Source organism: Rhinoderma darwinii, chromosome 1 (genome assembly GCF_050947455.1).
Source record: "Rhinoderma darwinii isolate aRhiDar2 chromosome 1, aRhiDar2.hap1, whole genome shotgun sequence".
Taxonomy (NCBI): Eukaryota; Metazoa; Chordata; class Amphibia; order Anura; family Rhinodermatidae; genus Rhinoderma; species Rhinoderma darwinii.
In genome coordinates, this window is record NC_134687.1 from 660,331,838 (window position 1) to 660,355,039 (window position 23,202).

A 23,202-nucleotide genomic window follows, 5' to 3' on the forward strand; every position below is an offset into this window, starting at 1 on the left:
CAGATTCTCAAATCCCTATCTCCTATTGCATGTGATCGGCGCTGCAATGTAGATAACAGTAACGTTTTTTTGTTTTTTTTAAAAACTTTCATTTTTGGCCAAGTTATGAGCTATTTTATATATATGCAAATGAGCTTTGAAATGGACAACTGGGCGTTTTCTTTTCATTATGTCCAACTGGGCGTGTATTGTGTTTTTAACTGGGCGTGTTTACGTGTATGACGCTGACCAATCAGTGACCAGTCAGCGTCATACACTCCTCTCCATTCATTTACACAGCAGCACAGCGTTCTTACTAGAACGATGTGCAGCCACATACACAAGTGTCCTGATAATGAATACACATGACCATCCAGCCTGGATGTCATGTGTATTCAGAATCCTGACACTTCTGACTCTTTTCTGTGAGATTCCAGCAAGGGTAACGAAATCTCGCGAGATTACGGAGGTAAACGAGATTTCGTTTACCTTGCTGGAAATCTCAAATAAAAGAGTCAGAAGTGTCAGGATTCTGAATACACATGACGTCAAGGCTGGATGGGCGTGCATTTTTTTTTCTCCCCTACAGCGTATTATACCAGGACAACACTTCCCAGCAAAATTCCCCAAACTGTAAAGGTGCAGAGTGTGGACCAAAAGGGGGATAAGGAAGGACATTTATCAATGCGACACCGGCCTGTGCAGAACGGATTGCATCACAGTGTTAAACACATCTATGGATTATTTTGTTTTTTTTACCCCATTATTATACCACCTGACTATGCCCCTGATATACTCTGCCCAGTTTACATATGCCCCCACATTATAAACTGAAATACCAGTAATACAAAAAAAAATAATACTACCAAGCAAAATCCACGCTCCAAAAGCCAAATGGCGCTCACTTCCTTCTGAGCCCTACAGCGTGCCCAAACAGCAGTTTACTTCCACATATATGGCACCGCCATACCCGGGAGAACCCTTTTAACAATTTTTGTGGTGTGTGTCTCCAGTGGCACAAGCTGGAATTCTAAACCAATACTTTGTAAATCGCCAAATTAGGCCTTTATTTCGCATAGTACTCTTTCGTTCCTGAGCCCTGTCAAATATCCAGGCAAAAGATTAGGGCCACATGTAGGGTGTTTCTAAAACCGGGAAACACAGCATAATAATTAGAGAGCTGTCTTGTTATGGTGGCAGAAGCTGGGCACCACATATTGGCATATCTATGGAAAAAATAAAATTTTCACTCTGCAATATGGAGTGCACACTAATTTATGCAAAACACCTGCGGTGTTAACACTGTCACTATACCCCTTGGTGAATACCTTGAGGGCTGTAGTTTCCAAAATGGGGTCACTTCTGTAGGGTTTTCCACTGTTTTGGTCCCACCAGGGCTTTGCAAATGTGACATAGCGACCAGAAACCAATCCAGCAATATCTGTACTCAAAAAGTCAAATGGCACTCCTTTCCTTCTGAGCCCTACTCTGTGCCCAAACATCAGTTTTTGACCACATATTGGGTATTTCCGTCCTCCAGAGAAGTTGTTTTACAAATGTTGGGGTTCTTTTTTTTCCTTTATTTGTTGAGAAAATGAAAATTTTTGAGCTAAAACTACGTCTTATTGAAAAAAATGACTTTTTTTTTTATATTCACTGCCCAATTCTAATAAAATCTATGAACCACCTGTGGGGTTATAAAGCTCACTACACCCCTAGATGAATTCTTCAAGGGGTGTAGTTTCGTGAATGTAATTCACTTTTGGGGTGTTTCCACTGTACTGGTACCTTAGGGGCTTTGGAAAGCGACATGTTGTCAAGAAATCAATCCAGCAAAATCTGTGCTCCAATAGCCAAATGGCGCTCCTTCTCTTCTGAGCCCTGCCGTGTCTCCAAACAGCAGTTTACGACCACATACTCTGGAGTTATTTGTGGAAATTGTTGTGTGGTGTTTTTAGCGAGAACGACATCTTATTGAAAAAAAATTTAATGTTTCATTTTCACATCCAAATTCTAATAAGAGCTATGAAACACCTGTGGAGTCAAAATGCTCACTACACCCCTAGATAAATTCCTTGTGGGGTGTAGTTTCCAAAATGTGTTTTTTTTTGGGGGGTGGGTGTTTCCTTTGTTTTGGCATCACAGGACCTCTTTAAACCTGACATGTTGCCTAAAATATACTCAAATAAAAAGAAGGCCCCAAAATCCCCTAGGTGGTCCTTTCCTCAAGGGGTGTAGTTTCCTAAATTGAGTCACTTTTTGGGCGCTCTCACTTTTTTGGTCCCTCAGGGGCTTTGCAAATGTGACATGGCCTCCGCAAACCATTCCTGCTAAATTTGAGCTCCAAAAGCCAAATGGCGCTCTTTCCTTTCTAAGCCCTGCCGTCAATGTTCCCTCTAAGTCTTGGCAGCTCCTGAGCGGGTCAGTTAGGGAGCAGGGCAAGTCTCCATCAATAATGGGCGATCTGATGACAAAAAGTAATACCCCCAGTAAACGCGAATATATGATGATACATAAGAGAATAAGAAAACTTATGTTAAATTAGTTTTAATTACTTTTTTAAATACTATAATATTACAAGTCCAGCAGTAAAATAGACATTTATAAACACCAATTATACACCCTCATTAAACCACTGCCCCTATAGATAATGCCACATAGACCGCCTGTAGATAGCACCACACAGACCCTGTAGATGGTGCCTCAGACCCCCTGTAGATAGTGCCACACAGACCCCTGTAAACAGCGCCACACACAGCCCCCAGTAGATAGCGCCACACACAGCCCCATGTAGATAAAACCCCATGTTGATACTGTATATACTGCTACACAGAACCTCACTTGTATATACTGCAACAAAGCCCCCCTTGTATATACTGCCACACCGCCCCAACTTGTATATACTGCCACACAGCCCCCTTATATATAGTGCTACACAGCCCCCTTGTATATACTGCCACACAGACCCCCTTGTATATACTGTTAAGATCTTCAAATTAACAGGAATTGAGAGCAGTCTGGAAAACCGCAAAATTGTCCTTTCTATAATCAAGACATCACCATGTCAAGATTCTGTCTGACAATACTATTTGTCATCTGGGCCAAGGAAAATCTGTCCCTCTCATCAGTTCCTCCAAAAGGATCAGAAAACATGGTTGCGGACCTCCTAAGCCGGAAAAATCTAGATCTGAGGCCTTAAACCAAGACATTTTTTTTTTAGGAAAATGGATCTAGTGTATGCCCATTCACGGCCAACTCTCGATTCATTCTCCGCCATGATGCAGCAGCCTACTCATCATGCAGGTGAGGGGAACCCTGTTTTTTACATTGGTGCGGAGTCCCCGAGACGAGACCTGCATCTACCAGACATTTATGGCATATCCTGTGTTAGGAATACTCCTTTATTCTACTCTATTCCCACATTGCAGATGTCTTGTCTCCAAGGCAGCCAATCCTCACCATGTGATGTGACACCATCGCCTTGTAAACAGACAGATAACCCCTTTTAGGTACATTGATAAAACCCAATTCAACGAACACTGAAAATAACAAAAAACTTTGTGAGAAACAAGCACTTTATTACAAAATAAAATTCTAACAACACGTTACACAAGGTTTAGTGTAAGATGATGGGAGATCATTGAGCGGCTGTGTCAGGACAGGAATGGTAGTTCATATAAACCCTGATCTGTGGATGGTAACAGAACTATAAAGTTTTTCATGTGTAAGGTAAAACCCTAATGTCGTTTTAGTCTTACAGTATTGTAACACATGAATGTATGAGAGCGAGTCTGCGGCTGTGTGATACAGTCATTGCTCCGCTCCGGAGTCCTGATAACAAGTGCGCGGGGTCAGGATGATGCGATGCGGCCGGCGCAGCACTAATGAGCGGCGGCACTGAAGACAGAACATGGCGGACGCACTGCAAAACACCCCCGTGTTCTGTCTTCAGTGCCTGAACCGCCACTCATTAGTGCAGCGCTGGCCGCATCTCCTCAGGCTGACCGCGCACGCACTTTCTTCCAATCTCTCATCTCCGCCGTTATTCCCGTGAATGCTGCGATCACAATGCACTGCAGCATTCAGGGGAAAATGAGAAGGGGGGATGCCCCTTGGATCCCGTGATGCGATTGATCGACATACCATATATAGAAAGACAGCCCAGGGTCAATTGAAGGACCCCAGGGCTGTCCTACCATATTTCCTGTTGTTAGGGCATACTGAGGTATGTCCTAACAACTGCTTGTGTACTATCAGTACCCAGGCTAATGTACTGTAATATAGATATATGCCAGTACATTAAAGTTTAAAAAATAAAGTAAAAACATAAAGTAATGTAAAATAAAAATACACATACACCTTTTTTACAATAAACATTAAAATAAGTCTCAATACATGATATATTCACATTCAGTAATGGCGCGGCCGTAATAAGATGCGCAACAATTTTTTTGCATCATTTATGATGTGTACGCTGTAAAAAAAGAAAATAAAAACTGCTTTCTTTCACTTCTTGGGAGGCACGAGGTGTGATGAATTTAACCTCCATGTGCCTCACATTAATAGTAATTAACCCCATCATGTACCTTACATATTAACCCATTATGACTGAGAAAAATGATGGGGTTAATTACTATTAATGTGAGGCACATGGAGGTTAAATTCATCATCACACCTCGCGCCTCACATCAGAAAATGTAATTACTCTTTCTTATTATTGTTGGCAAAGTATCGAATTGGTATCGCAATACTAAACGAAGTATCGGTATCGAAGTCCAAATTGTGGTATCGTGACATCCCTAGTTGACATGTGTATTAATATTTCATCTTCATTCATACAGTATAAAAAGATAAAAGAAAAATTCATAAATTGAATTTGCACTAATTTTTTAACCAAAAAAAAACCACCACCTCACAGATATGCCACTTCCTTGTACGGCACAAATACCTTTGGCAAAAGCAACCTCCAGCTGGCGTTTCTTTTATAAGGCCTCATTTACACTTGCATATTTTGGTCAGTATTTTGCATCAGTATTTGTAAGCCAAAACTGGGAGCGGAACATAAACAGATAAAAGTATAATGGAAAGATCTGCATGTCTTCCATGTTTTGGACCGACTCCTAGTATTGTCTTATAAATACTGATACAAAATACTGTATAAAATGTGCAAATGTGAATGGGGCTCTACGGTCTACTAGTCTCTTATATGGGAGATGACGTTTCCTACTCTTTCATGTGGAGCATGCACAACCAGTTTTACATCTCCCCACAGCATCTTTTTTTTTTAAATATCCTTTTTATTATCAGTTTTCACATTTTCTTACAAACATTTCACGTAAAAGTTACATCATGAGTGCGCAGCAGTCTACTGTCATGGAATTAACTTTGAATTAAATTCAACATAACACATAAACATATAAACATATGAACATGGCATAATTGTCTATCTTCAGATGAACCGAAAGCATGACTTCCCCCAACACCTACACGACCTAGGTCATTAATACGTTTCTACTCATCCTTTTTCCCCCAGCCGATTCAGAGTTGCAACCCCCCTAAAGTGCCTGCCAAGAGCTGTGTACAATACCACTTTGTGTACTGGAATGGCCTAACAATTTCCGCTATTTCGGCTGCTGTACATTGCGTTCTATGAATGTTTGCCACTTATTAAATAGCTTCTTGGTTCCCGTTTCCTTCCGCCTTTCCACCTCCACCCTCTCTAGAACGAATAACTGTTTCAGCCGCGACACAATCATTTCTAATCCCGGCGTGTCTGCCTCTAGCCATTTACTCAGGAGGCATCTCAAGGCTACCAGTAGAACCGTGTGCACCAGCACGGGAGGTGATCTCACTCCTCGAACACCCGCTTCCTCCGGCGGCCGCGCCTGATGGAATAGTAGCGCTTGCGGCGTCATTGGGAGATTCGTTTTCCAATGATCCTCAATATATTTCTGTACCATCCCCCAAAATCGTTTCGTATGAACACACCCCCACACTCCATGCCACAAATTCGTCAGTGGTGTATTGCACTTGGGACAACTTGTAATGCGGTCAGGGAAAGATTGTGAAGGCAGAATATTAAAGCCATATTGTAAAGGATCTGCCAGGCACAGCTTCGGGGTTAACTCCCAGAACTAATCAGTCAGCACCTGAGAATACATCCCTGAGACTGACTCCTGCTTCCACCATTCAGGCTGGCAGGCTTAGGAGTGGGAGAGCCTATCGTAACCTGGCCAGACTCAGCTAGCTCCCGCCCTCGGTCTATTTAAGCCTGCACTTCCTGTCCCTCGGTGCTTGTGATTCTTTCCTTGTGGTTTCCTGGCCCAGCTACAGCTCCTGCTATTTTTGATCCTGCTCCATACAGACCCTGGCTTACCGACTACTCTTCTGCTTTTCGTTTTGTACCTCGCACACTCCTGGCTTGACTCGGCTCGATCACCACTCTGGTTGCTCACGGTGTTGCCGTGGGCAACGGCCCCTTTACCTTGCTTGTGTTCCTTTGTATGTTTGTCGTGCACTTACTGAGTGCAGGGACCGCCGCCCAGTTGTACCCCGTCGCCTAGGGCGGGTCGTTGCAAGTAGGCAGGGACAGAGTGGCGGGTAGATTAGGGTTCACTTGTCCGTCTCCCTACCCCCTGCCATTACATAATGACAAGCCCATACCTAGTCTACCCCTGGTCCCTGACACCACTATGGATCCCCGTGAGACCCTGGCTCAGCAAATGCAGGGTCTCTCCCTACAGGTCCAGGCCCTGGCTCAGAGGGTCAACCAGCCTGATGCTTCCCTGTTAGTTCCCCTCACCGCACCTCTTGAACCCCACCTCAAGTTGCCCGACCGGTTCTCAGGGGACCGGAGGGCTTTTCTCTCCTTTCGGGAGAGTTGTAGGCTTTACTTTCGTTTAAAGCCTGATTCCTCAGGTTCTGAGAGCCAGCGGGTGGGTATAATTATGTCCCGGCTCCAGGAAGGGCCCCAAGAGTGGGCCTTCTCCTTGGCTCCTGACGCCCCTGAACTTTCCTCAGTTGATTGTTTATTTTCTGCTCTCGGACTTATTTATGACGAGACTGACAGGACTGCCTTTGCCGAGAGTCAGCTGGTGACCTTAAGTCAGGGTAAGAGACCTGTTGAGGAGAATTGCTCTGACTTTCGGAAGTGGTGCGTAGCTTCTCGGTGGAATGACCCTGCCTTAAGGTGCCAGTTTAGGTTGGGTCTGTCGAATGCCCTGAAAGACCTGCTAGTTAGCTATCCCTCTTCTGACTCCCTAGACCAGGTTATGGCTTTAGCGGTACGACTTGACCGACGTCTCAGGGAACGACAACGTGAACGTTTATGTGTTTTCTCCTCCGACTCCCCCATGATGCCTCCCGAAGCTCCATTGCTTCGTTCCTCCCCGAAAGATTCAGAGATACCTATGCAACTCGGGGCCTCCGTGTCCCCCCAACAACGTAGAGAATTCCGCAGGAAGAATGGTCTCTGCTTCTACTGTGGGGACGACAAGCATCAAGTGAACAACTGTCCTAAGCGTAAGATTGCAGCCAGAGAACTTCCGCGTCTAAGTGATCATCGGGGAGGTCACTTGGGCGCACAGGTATTTCCCGTAAATATGAAACGTACTAAGATCTTGCTTCCCTTTCAGGTCTCTTTTGGTGGTAGGTCTGCTACCGGCAGTGCCTTCGTGGATTCAGGGTCCTCTACTAATATCATGTCTGTGGAATTTGCTATGTCCCTTGCTATGCCTCTGATTGATTTGCCTAAACCTGTCCCGGTAGTGGGTATCGACTCCACTCCTCTTGCTAATGGTTATTTTACACAGCATACCCATGTTTTTGAACTCCTTGTTGGCTCCATGCATTTGGAGCAATGCTCTGTACCGTTGATGCAGGGATTATCGTACGATTTGGTTCTAGGTCTTCCCTGGTTGCAGTTGCATAATCCTACGTTTGACTGGAATACTGGGGAGCTAACCAAATGGGGTAATGAATGTTGTACGTCATGTTTTTCTGTTAATTCTATTTCTCCCCCTAAGGAGGCGAATACGCTACCCGAGTTTGTTCAGGACTTCGCTGATGTTTTCTCTAGGGAGGCCTCCGAAGTGTTACCTCCTCATAGAGAATACGATTGCGCTATCGAATTGGTACCAGGAGCTAAGCTTCCTAAGGGTAGGATATTTAATCTTTCTTGTCCCGAACGTGAAGCTATGAGAGTGTATATCCAGGAATCCCTGGCCAAGGGTTACATTCGTCCCTCTTCTTCTCCGGTAGGTGCTGGCTTCTTCTTCGTGGGGAAGAAGGATGGTGGTCTTAGGCCATGCATTGACTACCGTAGCCTGAATAAGGTCACGGTAAGGAACCAGTATCCCCTTCCTTTGATTCCTGATCTCTTTAATCAGGTTCAGGGGGCCCAATGGATTTCTAAATTGGATCTACGGGGGCGTATAACCTTATTCGCATCAAAGAGGGGGATGAGTGGAAGACTGCGTTTAACACGCCCGAAGGCCATTTCGAATACCTCGTCATGCCCTTTGGGTTGTGTAATGCCCCTGCGGTCTTCCAGAATTTCATAAATGAGATTTTGAGAAATTACCTGGGGATTTTTCTGGTAGTGTACCTTGATGACATACTGGTGTTTTCCAAGGACTGGTCCTCCCACATTGAGCATGTCAGGAAGGTGCTCCAGGTCCTTCGGGAAAATAAACTGTTTGCCAAAACCGAAAAATGTGTGTTTGGGGTACAGGAGATTCCATTTTTGGGTCAAATCCTCACTCCTCATGAATTCCGCATGGACCCCGCCAAGGTTCAGGCTGTGGCGGAATGGGTCCAACCTGCCTCCCTGAAGGTGTTACAGTGTTTTTTGGGGTTCGCTAATTATTACAGGAGATTTATTGCTAACTTCTCGGTCATCGCTAAGCCCCTTACGGACCTCACTCGCAAAGGTGCTGATCTCCTCCACTGGCCTCCTGAGGCTGTCCAGGCTTTTGAGGTCCTTAAGAAGTGCTTTGTCTCGGCCCCGGTGCTGGTTCAGCCCAACCAAATGGAGCCATTTATCGTGGAAGTTGACGCATCTGAGGTGGGAGTGGGGGCTGTCTTGTCCCAGGGTACCAGGTCCCTCACCCATCTCCGCCCCTGTGCCTACTTCTCCAGGAAGTTTTCGCCAACTGAAAGTAACTGTAAAGGATCTGCCAGGCACTGCTTCGGGGTTAATTCCCAGAATTAATCAGTCAACACCTGAGTGTACATCCCTGAGACAGACACCAGCTTCCTCCACTCAGGCTGGCAGGCTTAGGAGTGGGAGAGCCTATCGCAACCTGGCCAGACTCAGCTAGCTCCCGCCCTCGGTCTATTTAAGCCTGCTCTTCCTGTCCATCTGTGCTTGTGAATTCTTTCCTTGAGGTTTCCTGGCCCAGCTACAGCTCCTGCTACTTTTTGATCCTGCTCCATACAGACCCCGGCTTACCGACTACTCTTCTGCTTTTCGCTTTGTACCTCGCACTCTCCTGGCTTGACTCGGCTCGTTCACTACTCTGTTGCTCACGGTGTTTCCGCGAGCAACTGCCCATTTCCCTTGCTTGTATTCCCTTGTTTGTTTGTCGTGTTTGTCATGCACTTACTGAGCGCAGGGACCGCCGCCCAGTTGTACCCCGTCGCCTAGGGCGGGTCGTTGCAAGTAGGCAGGGACAGAGTGGCGGGTAGATTAGGGCTCACTTGTCCGTTTCCCTACCCCCCCCACCATTACAAATTCACAAGCCCTATACCTAGTCTACCCTGGTCCCTGACACCATTATGGAACCCCGTGAAACCCTGGCTCAGCAAATGCAGGGTCTCTCCCTACAGGTCCAGGCCCTGGCTCAGAGGGTCAACCAGCCTGATGCTACCTTGGTAGTTCCCCTCACCGCACCCCTTGAACCCCACCTCAAGTTGCCCGACCGGTTCTCAGGTGACCGGAGGGCTTTTCTCTCCTTTCGGGAGAGTTGTAGGCTTTACTTTCGCTTAAAGCCTCACTCCTCAGGTTCTGAGAGCCAGCGGGTGGGTATAATTATGTCCCGGCTCCAGGAAGGGCCCCAAGAGTGGGCCTTCTCCTTGGCTCCTGGCGCCCCTGAACTTTCCTCCGTTGATTGTTTCTTTTCTGCCCTCGGACTTATTTATGACGAGACTGACAGAACTGCCTTTGCCGAGAGTCAGCTGGTGACCTTACGTCAGGGTAAGAGACCTGTTGAGGAGTATTGCTCTGACTTTAGGAAGTGGTGCGTAGCTTCTCGGTGGAATGACCCTGCCTTAAGGTGCCAGTTTAGGTTGGGTCTGTCGAATGCCCTGAAAGACCTGCTAGTTAGTTATCCCTCTTCTGACTCCTTAGACCAGGTTATGGCTTTAGTGGTACGACTTGACCGACGTCTCAGGGAACGACAACGTGAACGTTTATGTGTTTTTTCCTCCGACTCCCCCATGATGCCTCCCGAAGTCCCGTTGCTTCGTTTCTCCCCTAAAGACTCAGAAATACCTATGCAACTCGGGGCCTCCGTGTCCCCTCAACAACGTAGAGAATTCCGCAGGAAGAATGGTCTCTGCTTCTACTGTGGGGATGTCAAGCATCAAGTAAACAACTGTCCCAAGCGTAAGAATGCTGTCAGAGAGCTCCCGCGTCTAAGTGATCATCGGGGAGGTCACTTGGGCGCACAGGTATTTCCCGTAAATATGAAACGTACTAAGATATTGCTTCCCTTTCAGGTCTCTTTTGGTGGTAGGTCTGCTACCGGCAGTGCCTTCGTGGATTCAGGGTCCTCTACTAATATCATGTCTGTGGAATTTGCTATGTCTCTCGCTATGCCTCTGATTGATTTGCCTAAACCTGTTCCGGTAGTGGGTATCGACTCCACTCCTCTTGCTAATGGTTATTTTACACAGCATACCCCTGTTTTTGAACTCCTTGTTGGCTCCATGCATTTGGAGCAATGCTCTGTACTATTGATGCAGGGATTATCGTACGATTTGGTTCTAGGTCTTCCCTGGTTGCAGTTGCATAATCCTACGTTTGACTGGAATACTGGGGAGCTAACCAAATGGGGTAATAAATGTTGTACGTCATGTTTTTCTGTTAATTCTATTTCTCCCCCTAAGGAGGTGAATACGCTACCCGAGTTTGTTCAGGACTTCGCTGATGTTTTCTCTAAAGAGGCCTCCGAAGTATTACCGCCTCATAGAGAATACGATTGCGCCATCGAATTGGTACCAGGAGCTAAGCTTCCTAAGGGTAGGATATTTAACCTTTCTTGTCCCGAACGTGAAGCCATGAGGGAGTATATCCAGGAATCCCTGGCCAAGGGTTACATTCGTCCCTCTTCTTCTCCGGTAGGTGCTGGCTTCTTCTTCGTAGGGAAGAAGGATGGGGGTCTTAGGCCATGCATTGACTACCGTGGCCTGAATAAGGTCACGGTAAGGAACCAGTATCCCCTTCCTTTGATTCCTGATCTCTTTAATCAGGTTCAGGGGGCCCAATGGTTCTCTAAATTGGATCTACGGGGGGCGTATAACCTTATTCGCATCAAAGAGGGGGATGAGTGGAAGACTGCGTTTAACACGCCCGAAGGCCATTTCGAATACCTCGTCATGCCCTTTGGGTTGTGCAATGCCCCTGCGGTCTTCCAGAACTTCATAAATGAGATTTTGAGAAATTACCTGGGGATATTTCTTGTAGTGTACCTTGATGACATATTGGTGTTTTCCAGGGACTGGTCCTCCCACATAGAGCATGTCAGGAAAGTGCTCCAGGTCCTTCGAGAAAACAAACTGTTTGCCAAAATCGAAAAATGTGTATTTGGGGTACAGGAGATACCATTTTTAGGTCAAATCCTCACTCCTCATGAATTCCGCATGGACCCTGCCAAGGTTCAGGCTGTGGCTGAATGGGTCCAACCTGCCTCCCTGAAAGCGCTACAGTGTTTTTTGGGGTTCGCTAACTATTACAGGAGATTTATTGCTAACTTCTCGGTCGTCGCTAAGCCTCTTACGGACCTCACTCGCAAGGGTGCTGATGTCCTCCATTGGCCCCCTGAGGCCGTCCAGGCTTTTGAGACCCTCAAGAAGTGCTTTATCTCGGCCCCCGTGCTGGTTCAGCCCAACCAAAGGGAGCCATTTATTGTGGAGGTTGACGCGTCCGAGGTGGGAGTGGGGGCCGTCTTGTCCCAGGGTACCAGCTCCCTCACCCATCTCCGCCCCTGTGCTTACTTTTCTAGGAAGTTTTCGCCCACGGAGTGTAACTATGATATTGGCAACCGCGAACTTTTAGCCATTAAATGGGCATTTGAAGAGTGGCGCCACTTCCTGGAGGGGGCTAGGCACCAGGTAACGGTCCTTACCGACCACAAGAATCTGGTTTTCCTAGAATCTGCCCGGAGGCTAAACCCGAGACAAGCTCGATGGGCGTTGTTTTTTACCAGATTCAATTTTTTGGTTACCTATAGGGCCGGGTCTAAAAATATTAAGGCGGATGCACTGTCGCGTAGCTTCATGGCCAGCCCTCCTTCGGAGGAAGATCCTGTTTGTATTTTGCCTCCAGGTATAGTCATTTCCTCTATCGAGTCCGATTTAGTCTCTGAAATTGCTGCTGATCAAGGTTCAGCTCCTGGGAACCTTCCTGAGAACAAGCTGTTTGTTCCCCTGCAATTCCGGCTAAGGGTACTTAGGGAAAATCACGACTCCGCACTATCTGGCCATCCAGGCATCCTGGGTACCAAACACCTCATTACCAGAAATTATTGGTGGCCTGGTTTGCCTAAAGACGTTAAGGCCTACGTCGCCGCCTGTGAGGTTTGTGCCAGGTCCAAGACTCCCAGGTCCCGACCAGCGGGCTTACTGCGTTCGTTGCCCATTCCCCAGAGACCTTGGACACATATCTCCATGGATTTTATCACCGATTTGCCTCCATCCCAAGGCAAGTCGGTGGTGTGGGTGGTGGTAGACCGCTTCAGTAAAATGTGCCACTTTGTGCCCCTCAAGAAACTACCCAACGCCAAGACGTTGGCTACCTTGTTTATCAAACACATCCTGCGTCTCCATGGGGTCCCCGTCAATATTGTTTCTGACAGGGGGGTACAATTTGTTTCATTGTTTTGGAGAGCCTTCTGTAATAAGTTGGGGATTGATCTGTCCTTCTCCTCTGCTTTCCATCCTGAAACCAATGGCCAAACGGAGAGGACTAATCAGTCTCTAGAACAATACTTAAGATGTTTTGTCTCTGACTGTCAATTTGATTGGGTTTCTTTCATTCCCCTCGCCGAATTTTCCCTTAATAACCGGGTCAGTAACTCGTCAGGGGTCTCTCCCTTTTTCTGTAATTTTGGGTTTAATCCACGGTTCTCCTCCGTTTCACCTGGTTGTTCCAACAATCCCGAGGTGGAGGTCGTTCATCGGGATCTGTGCACAGTCTGGGCCCAGGTTCAGAAGAACCTAGAGGCGTCCCAGAGCATACAGAAGGCTCAGGCCGATAGAAGACGTTCTGCTAACCCCCTGTTTGTGGTCGGGGATCTGGTGTGGTTGTCATCCAGGAACTTGCGTCTCAAGGTTCCGTCCAAAAAGTTTGCTCCCCGGTTTATTGGGCCGTATAAGGTCATTGAGGTCCTCAGTCCTGTCTCTTTCCGGCTGGAGTTACCCCCGTCTTTTCGTATACACAACGTGTTTCATGCCTCCCTCCTGAAACGCTGCTCCCCGTCCTTGGCCCCCTCGAGGAAACCTCCTGTTCCCGTCCTCACCCCTGAGGGGGTGGAATTTGAGGTGGCCAGGATCGTGGACAGCAAGATGGTCCAAGGCTCCCTCCAGTACCTGGTCCATTGGAGAGGATACGGGCCCGAGGAGAGGACTTGGGTACCCGCCCGGGATGTTCACGCTGGGGTATTGGTCAGGAGGTTCCACCTGCGTTTCCCCAGTAAGCCAGGTCCACTTAGAAAGGGTCCGGTGGCCCCTCATAAAAGGGGGGGTACTGTAAAGGATCTGCCAGGCACTGCTTCGGGGTTAATTCCCAGAATTAATCAGTCAACACCTGAGTGTACATCCCTGAGACAGACACCAGCTTCCTCCACTCAGGCTGGCAGGCTTAGGAGTGGGAGAGCCTATCGCAACCTGGCCAGACTCAGCTAGCTCCCGCCCTCGGTCTATTTAAGCCTGCTCTTCCTGTCCATCTGTGCTTGTGAATTCTTTCCTTGAGGTTTCCTGGCCCAGCTACAGCTCCTGCTACTTTTTGATCCTGCTCCATACAGACCCCGGCTTACCGACTACTCTTCTGCTTTTCGCTTTGTACCTCGCACTCTCCTGGCTTGACTCGGCTCGTTCACTACTCTGTTGCTCACGGTGTTTCCGCGAGCAACTGCCCATTTCCCTTGCTTGTATTCCCTTGTTTGTTTGTCGTGTTTGTCATGCACTTACTGAGCGCAGGGACCGCCGCCCAGTTGTACCCCGTCGCCTAGGGCGGGTCGTTGCAAGTAGGCAGGGACAGAGTGGCGGGTAGATTAGGGCTCACTTGTCCGTTTCCCTACCCCCCCCACCATTACAGTAACTATGATATTGGCAACCGCGAACTCTTAGCCATTAAATGGGCATTTGAAGAGTGGCGCCACTTCCTGGAGGGGGCTAGGCACCAGGTAACGGTCCTTACCGACCACAAGAATCTGGTTTTCCTAGAATCTGCCCGGAGGCTAAACCCGAGACAAGCTCGTTGGGCGTTATTTTTTACCAGATTAAATTTTTTGGTTACCTATAGGGCTGGGTCTAAAAATATTAAGGCTGATGCGCTGTCGCGTAGCTTCATGGCCAGCCCTCCTTCGGAGGAAGATCCTGCTTGTATTTTGCCTCCAGGTATAATCATTTCCTCGATCAATTCTGATTTAGTCTCTGATATTGCTGCTGATCAAGGTGCAGCTCCCGGGAACCTTCCTGAGAACAAGCTGTTTGTTCCCCTGCAATTCCGGCTAAGGGTACTTAGGGAAAATCATGACTCCGCACTATCTGGCCATCCAGGCATCCTGGGTACCAAACACCTCATTACCAGAAATTATTGGTGGCCTGGGTTGCCTAAAGACGTTAAGGCCTACGTCGCCGCTTGTGAGGTTTGTGCTAGGTCCAAGACTCCCAGGTCCTGACCAGCGGGCTTACTGCGTTCGTTGCCCATTCCCCAGAGACCTTGGACACATATCTCAATGGATTTTATCACCGATTTGCCTCCATCCCAAGGCAAGTCGGTGGTGTGGGTGGTGGTGGACCGCTTCAGTAAGATGTGCCACTTTGTGCCCCTCAAGAAACTACCCAACGCCAAAACGTTGGCTACCTTGTTTGTCAAACACATCCTGCGTCTCCATGGGGTCCCTGTCAATATTGTTTCGGACAGAGGGGTACAATTTGTTTCATTGTTTTGGAGAGCCTTCTGTATGAAGTTGGGGATTGATCTGTCCTTCTCCTCTGCCTTCCATCCTGAAACCAATGGCCAAACGGAGAGGACTAATCAATCTCTAGAACAATACTTAAGGTGTTTTGTCTCTGACTGCCAATTTGATTGGGTCTCTTTCATTCCCCTCGCCGAATTTTCCCTTAATAACCGGGTCAGTAACTCGTCAGGGGTCTCTCCTTTTTTTTGTAATTTTGGGTTTAATCCACGGTTCTCCTCCGTTTCACCTGGTAGTTCCAACAATCCCGAGGTAGAGGTCGTTCATCGGGAACTGTGCACAGTCTGGGCCCAGGTACAGAAAAACCTAGAGGTGTCCCAGAGCGTACAAAAAACTCAGGCTGATAAAAAACGTTCTGCTAACCCCCTGTTTATGGTCGGGGATCTGGTGTGGTTGTCGTCTAGGAACTTGCGTCTCAAGGTTCCGTCCAAGAAGTTTGCTCCCCGGTTTATTGGGCAGTATAAGGTCATTGAGGTCCTCAATCCTGTCTCCTTCCGGCTGGAGTTACCCCCGTCTTTTCGGATACACGACGTGTTTCATGCCTCCCTCCTCAAACGCTGCTCCCCGTCCTTGGCTCCCTCGAGGAGACCTCCTGTTCCCATCCTCACCCTGGAGGGGGTGGAATTCGAGGTGGCCAGGATTGTGGACAGCAAGATGGTCCAAGGCTCCCTCCAGTACCTGGTCCATTGGAGAGGATACGGGCCCGAGGAGAGGACTTGGGTACCCGCCCGGGATGTTCACGCTGGGGTATTGGTCAGGAGGTTCCACCTGCGTTTCCCCAGTAAGCCAAGTCCACTTAGAAAGGGTCCGGTGGCTCATAAAAGGGGGGGTACTGTAAAGGATCTGCCAGGCACAGCTTCGGGGTTAACTCCCAGAACTAATCAGTCAGCACCTGAGAATACATCCCTGAGACTGACTCCTGCTTCCACCATTCAGGCTGGCAGGCTTAGGAGTGGGAGAGCCTATCGTAACCTGGCCAGACTCAGCTAGCTCCCGCCCTCGTTCTATTTAAGCCTGCACTTCCTGTCCCTCGGTGCTTGTGATTCTTTCCTTGTGGTTTCCTGGCCCAGCTACAGCTCCTGCTATTTTTGATCCTGCTCCATACAGACCCTGGCTTACCGACTACTCTTCTGCTTTTCGTTTTGTACCTCGCACACTCCTGGCTTGACTCGGCTCGTTCACCACTCTGGTTGCTCACGGTGTTGCCGTGGGCAACGGCCCCTTTACCTTGCTTGTGTTCCTTTGTGTGTTTGTCGTGCACTTACTGAGCGCAGGGACCGCCGCCCAGTTGTACCCCGTCGCCTAGGGCGGGTCGTTGCAAGTAGGCAGGGACAGAGTGGCGGGTAGATTAGGGTTCACTTGTCCGTCTCCCTACCCCCTGCCATTACACATATATAGCTGCATGCATCAACTTAAAATAGGTTTCCCTCCAGCTCTCATTTATCACACTCTTCCGTACCGTCTCCCAACCCCCCAGTATGATCTCTCCTATACCTGGATCCTGAGTCCACCGTTCCCAGCTTTTAAAACTAATCCTTGATTGTGGCCGAACAAAACCATCTCTCAATGCTCCATACAGCCCCGAAATGGTCGCCCGCCCAGTTGTTGGACCCATGACCTCATCCAGAGTGTGCGAGGTAGCTAACTTACTCAAATCCCTGAGCCTGGAGGTTCAAAATGCTCGTACCTGAAGTACTTGCAAAAAATTGACCCTCCCTGCTATGTGTCTGAGTTTAGTGGTGATTTCCTCCCCAGTTAACCACCTCTTTTCCTCTGTGTGCATAAGATCCCCTGCATTTCTCATGCCTACCCTCCCCCATGAGGCAATTCCGTCCCCCTTGTCTATTCCCGGTAAAAACTCTGGATGTCCGCTTAACGGCATATATTTCGAGACCAGGTGAGGCAGCCCAAACTGTTTACGTACCACTTTCCAAGCTAGAACTGTATCTCTCAATACAATGGAGGTTTTGAGACGGTACGGAAGAGAAGCAACTCTACAATGTAACAAAGCTTTTAGGTTCCAGGGTGAGGCATACTCCCCTTCCAGATCTAAGTTGGAATAATTGCTTGTCTCATGAAGCCAATCTACTACATGGTGAAAAAGACAGACCACGTTATAACCCCTGACATTCGGAAAGTTCACACCCCCTTCTTGTTTACCCATCATAAGCTTGGTAAGTGCTATGCGCGGCCTTTTTCCTGCCCATATAAATTTAGTGAATGAAGCCGTCAGTTTCGAGACATCCACATGCTTCAATAATAGAGGAAGTGTTTGAAAGGGGTATAGCAATCTGGGGAAACTAACCATCTTAATCAGATGGCATCTTCCCAGGAGGGACAACGGCAATTGGCCCCATCCAGTGAGTTGTATTTTTTTAATTAACGGAGGATAATTTAGGCCATACAGAGTGTCTGGTGCCCTCCCTATTTTGATACCCAGATAAGTAATGCAGTGCTCAACCGGTGATATCCCGCAACCCAAGGATTGCCAAAAGGTCTTAGGCAATGGCCTGCCCAACTCCAGCAGTTCGCTCTTAGCTATGTTGACTTTATATCCCGAGCATTGTCCAAATTCCTGTAAAAATTGAAAAACCTTCCCTAAATGCTCTTGAGGATTCGACATAAAAAGTATGACATCATCAGCGAACAGGGCTAATTTCACTGCACAAGACCCTACTTGAATGCCTCTGAACATATCCGATTCCTCCAGGTATCTAGCCATAGGTTCCAATGCCAGATTGAATAACAGGGGTGATAGGGGGCAACCCTGTCGTGTTCCTTTATGTAATTGGAAGGGATCTGATAGGAACCCTGAGGAGTGAACACGTGCTTGTGGGCTATTGTAGACTCCATTCAGGAAGACCCGTAAGTCTCCCCGAATGTTCATTTAGTCTAGCACCATCCCCAGCCATTCCCATTGTATGTTATCAAAGGTTTTCTCTGCGTCTAGCGCTAAAAGTGCCGGCCTGGTACCTGGCTGGGGATCATGCCTGACTGTTTCTAGCACCGTCAACACCTTGCGTAGATTTGTCACTGCTGCCCTGCCCTTTACAAAGCCTACTTGGGACTTTCCCACCAGTATGGGTAGATACATAGCCAGCCGATTGGCCAGAATTTTTGTGAGCAATTTCTGATCTTGGTCTATCAGCGAAATGGGACGGTACGCCCCCGGGTCAAGAGGATTCTTCCCCTTTTTGGGTAGCACCTTTATATGCGCTACTTTAGCCTCTGCTGGTAAAGCCCCCGTGCCTAGTAAAATATTATAGTATGCCACCAAGGTAGGACTGATTTCCTCTCTCAGAGATTTAAAAAACTCCCCTGTGAATCCATCCGGACCCGGGGCCTTTCCGTTAGATAAGGTCTTAATGGAGCTCCAGACTTCCTCTAATGTAATCTCTGCGCTCAAGTGACCATTTTGCTCCTGGGTGAGCCCTGGCAGCTTCACCTTCTCCAAAAATTCCCTCCCTTTTTGGAGATCTATGGGTGTTTCTGAGTAAAGGGCTTGGTAGTACTTACTTAATATGGTATTGATTTTTTTGGGGTCTGAAGTAGGAGTTCCATTTGATTAGTTAAGTGTTGATATGTGCGACGGTGCATACCTCCCTTTTGCTAATCGCGCTAATAATTTGCCCGCTTTATTGCCGAAACGCATTAAATCAGCATCAAATTGGGACCGGTAAATACTCTCTCTTTTGTCTAACCACTGATCAAACTGTCGCTTTGCTTCCCTCCATTCCTCCCCCAATGGCAGTGATGGAGAGTGTAGAAATGCTGTGTATGCACACCGTAATCTGTCGCTCGCTGCCTTGTATCCTTCGGTCGTCTTACGTTTAAGATTAGACATATATTGCATGATTTTTCCTCGTATTACCGCTTTAGCTGTACGCCAATACAATGACGGTTCCGAGCGATGCGATACATTATCCCCATCAAATTCCATTCACCACCCCTTAAGCTTCTGTATAAAGCCCTCATCCTTTGCCAGAAAGGCGGGAAACCTCCAGATAAAATCCGTTCCTCTAGCTACTGTGTCGGCCAAGGTAATGGTAACCGGAGCATGGTCCAAAATGACTAGATCTTCAATTGTCGCTTCACGTAAACGCCGCGATAATGCGTCACTAACTAGCAAGTAATCAATACGCGACCATGACTGATGAACATGGGAGAAATGTGTATATTCCCGCGCATCTGGGTGTAGACTCCTCCACGCATCTATTAGGGCCGTGTGTCTTAAAAAGTCGGGCAAGATCTTATCTCTATTTCTCTGCGAACTAGTCCCTGCGCTCCTATCCTCCTTTGAAGATCTTACAGTGTTAAGGTCTCCCCCTAGAATCAAAAACCTAGTGCGATCCTGCTGGAGTTGGGATTCCAAATGACCAAAAAAACCAGTGTTAACCGTATTTGGGCCATACACATTATGAATACTGACGGTTTCCCCTGCATGCTCCATCACTAGATGGATCCAACGGCCCTCGTCATCCCGCTCCTGGGACACCAGTATAAACACAAAATTTTTATTTACCAAAATTATAACTCCCGCCTTACCCTCCCTTGCCGACGAGCCAAAAACCTGACCCACCCAGAATTTTTGCAAATACTTAAACTCCGGCTCGGTAAGGTGAGTTTCCTGCAATAGGGCCACATCTGGGTGCAATCTTTTCATGTGTCGTAAAAGTTTGGTCCGTTTCTGTGGGGATCTCAGCCCTTTAACGTTCCAAGAGACTATTTTCATGTTATTGGGCCATGTATAAGATGAGCTAAAGTGCCTAAAAGTCGTGCTAAGTTCGGGGAGTCATATCCGTCTTTTTCCAAGAGCCATGCATAAACATTAACAACATAACCAAAACCCGGCTTATAAGCCAGAACCAAGAAGGCCAACCGGCCCTTATCTAACAAAACCCTCAAATCACCTGCGGCAAGGGTTAGCAGCCCCTTCATACCCACTGGTGTACGTGACTTCACTTTTTTCTGTTATGTCAGAACACGCCCCTCCCCCCCCCCCAGCCTGCACATATAACTCCTTCCCTGAGGAAGTAACACCTGCCCTTGCCCCCTCAATACCTCTTTGTCGCCTGTGCACACTCTTATACATTTACATATCATCAATTTTAACATCCTAGCGTCCATTTGGATTATATCTTCATGACTTTTATGCAAACAGACTTAAAATCACATATCCACATGAATCTTGCTTCGCCTCAAGGTTTCCCTACCTTCTTTTCCCATATCTTCTATCACAATTTCCCCCAATCTGCCATCTGTGACAGATACAGCTAATCCCTTGCGTGGGGGAGGCATTGTCTCATTCCCGGTCAATCCCACCCACAAAGAAAAATCTCAGAGCCTGATCTAACTCCCTCACTAATCTCCTGTAGTGAAAATGTAGGGAAATACCAGAGTGCATACATTTCAACCTTATAACATTGTAACATTATAACCATAGGCCAGCTGTTGACCGGTACAGAGTGCCGTATACTACCGCCAAATATCTCCCTCAAGACTTTCAAATTATCTGTAAACTTATCTGTATCTGGTCGGAATCTGCAATTGGTCTACAGCGTCCACAAAATCATCATCACATCAGCTGAAATAACATGTGCTGAAAAGATCTTTGTCCGTCAATCAGGAGACGTGGATCGGGTGCGGTCCCGCGTACGCCTCTGCGGTTTCTGAGAATCCCCTCCATTGCCGGCTCGACCCCCCCCGGGATCTTCCAGGTGTGGGCATTAAAGCTTCTGCCCAGGTTCGCTCCATATTTAGTCGGTTCCGTTTGGCTTCTCTCGACATGCGATTCGGACTGTGTACTGGACTGTGACTCTCCTCTTGCTGTGGTCTGCGCCTACAAAGCTCCGTAAGTGCGTCCTCCGCTTCCTGTGGCGTGGTGAAAACCGTTCTCTTCAAACACCCGCAAGATGGCTGGGTACTGCAGGTTAAAACGTATTTTCGCTTGGAATAACGCGGTGCAGATCTTGCTGAAAGCCCGCCTTCGTTTTGCAACCTCCGCCGAGAAATCCTCAAAAAGTAGCACTTTCATGCCCAGTATTTCCATGGGACGCGATCTGCTGCGGAATGCTTTCATAAGTGCCACCTTATCATTGTAATCCAACAGCTTAAAGATTACTTGTCTGGGACGAAGCGAACTGTGGCCGTCTGTTGCTGGGAGGTTTCTGGGGTCCGGCCCCACTCTGTGCGCCCTTTCCACCCGGCAGGGACGGGGAAGACCTAAAGCTTCTGGCAATGTCCTCTCACGCACTCGCTGCAAATCAGAAGATAGCACCGCTTCTTTCAGTCCCACCAGTCGCAGGTTGCTCCTCCTGGAGCGGTTTTCCAGATCCTCCACCATGTCCCCCAACTGCGTAGTAACAGACAGCACCCCTCTGAGTTTGGATTGCAGACGCTCATTTTCATCCTCCAGCAGCGTCATACGCTGCTCTAACTCTTCAGCTCTGATAGTGACTTGTGCCAGCTCCGCATGCACGCGGTTTAGGGAATCTTGCACCGTTTTTTCCAGCGCCTTTTGCAGGTCTGGCGCTATCTGTTTGGCTACTTCTCGAGCCAGGGCTACATAATCAATAGCTGCAGGAAGAGCGGACATTATGTGCTCTGTCGGGCTTGAAAGCTGGGACTGATGGTGCTGCAGCTCGTCTTCCTGTGTGTATAGCAGGGTCGCAGTGGCGGGAAGGCCGCCATCTTACCTCCCTTTACCACGGCCGCGGCTGAGTCTTCAATGGCTGGCTTCTGCGCGCTTCTGAGGAGTTACCTGTCCATACAGGCACCACCTGTGATGATTCCGTGTGCAGGGCTGGTGACTTCACCGCTGATTGTGGCCGCCGAAGCGACTATTGCAAGCAGATAGGCTGGACGGGAGCGGGAGCTCAGTCACTCGCGTCCTGCATCCCCAGCGCCGGAACCGGAAGTCTCCTCCCCACAGCATCTTGATGGTAATTAGAACTACGCTTTCACTTGGCCATTCAAGAATCCTCCATTTCTTTTATTTGTTTTGGCCATTCCGTGGCGGGTTTACTGGTATTTCCATGTTTCAAAGGGAAAATGGTCAAACTATTAGATGTTAATCATTCCACTTTCCAGAAAACCATCTACATGTGGAGATTTTAGACAACGCCCTTTCCTGAATCATAGACATCCATAACCTTTCTGAAGGCCTCAGAGCGCTCTGGATCTCGGAATGGTAATACCACACATTTCACTAACAGAGGGAAACCAAACGTCAGGGGTTTAAATGAAACACGTTCCTCCTGGTTCCTGTCTAAGGATGGAATTACACATGCAGTTTTTTTTAGGCAAATCTAAGAGTGTATTAAAAAGAATTGGAAAATATAAATGATGGACTTACACTAGTCTTTCCGGCTGGATCCACTTCTGGCTTTGAGGTGGTGTTTTTCATTCGATTTTCTGAGGCAAACTGCATGTTATTCCAGTTCACAAATAGCAGTTTTGTTTCAGAAAGGTCTGCGGCTGTTCCACTCATCTGAATGGTGATTTCAGAATCCATGTGCGTGCTGCAGAAACAACTCCACTCAGATGTATGGAACTATTTACAGTTTCAGAAAATTTATGCTACAAATCTGTCGCAAATCTGAATCTACCGAGGCCGGATTCGCACGAGCATGTGCGTTTTACGCACGCAAAAATTGTGGCGTTTTGCATGCGCAAAAGGCACTTAACAGCTCCGTGTGTCATCAGCATATGGTGCGCGGCTGCGTTATGACACTCCGTTTGGATGTTTGTAAACAGAAAAGCACGTGGTGCTTTTGTTTTCATTCATCCTTTTCACTGCTGT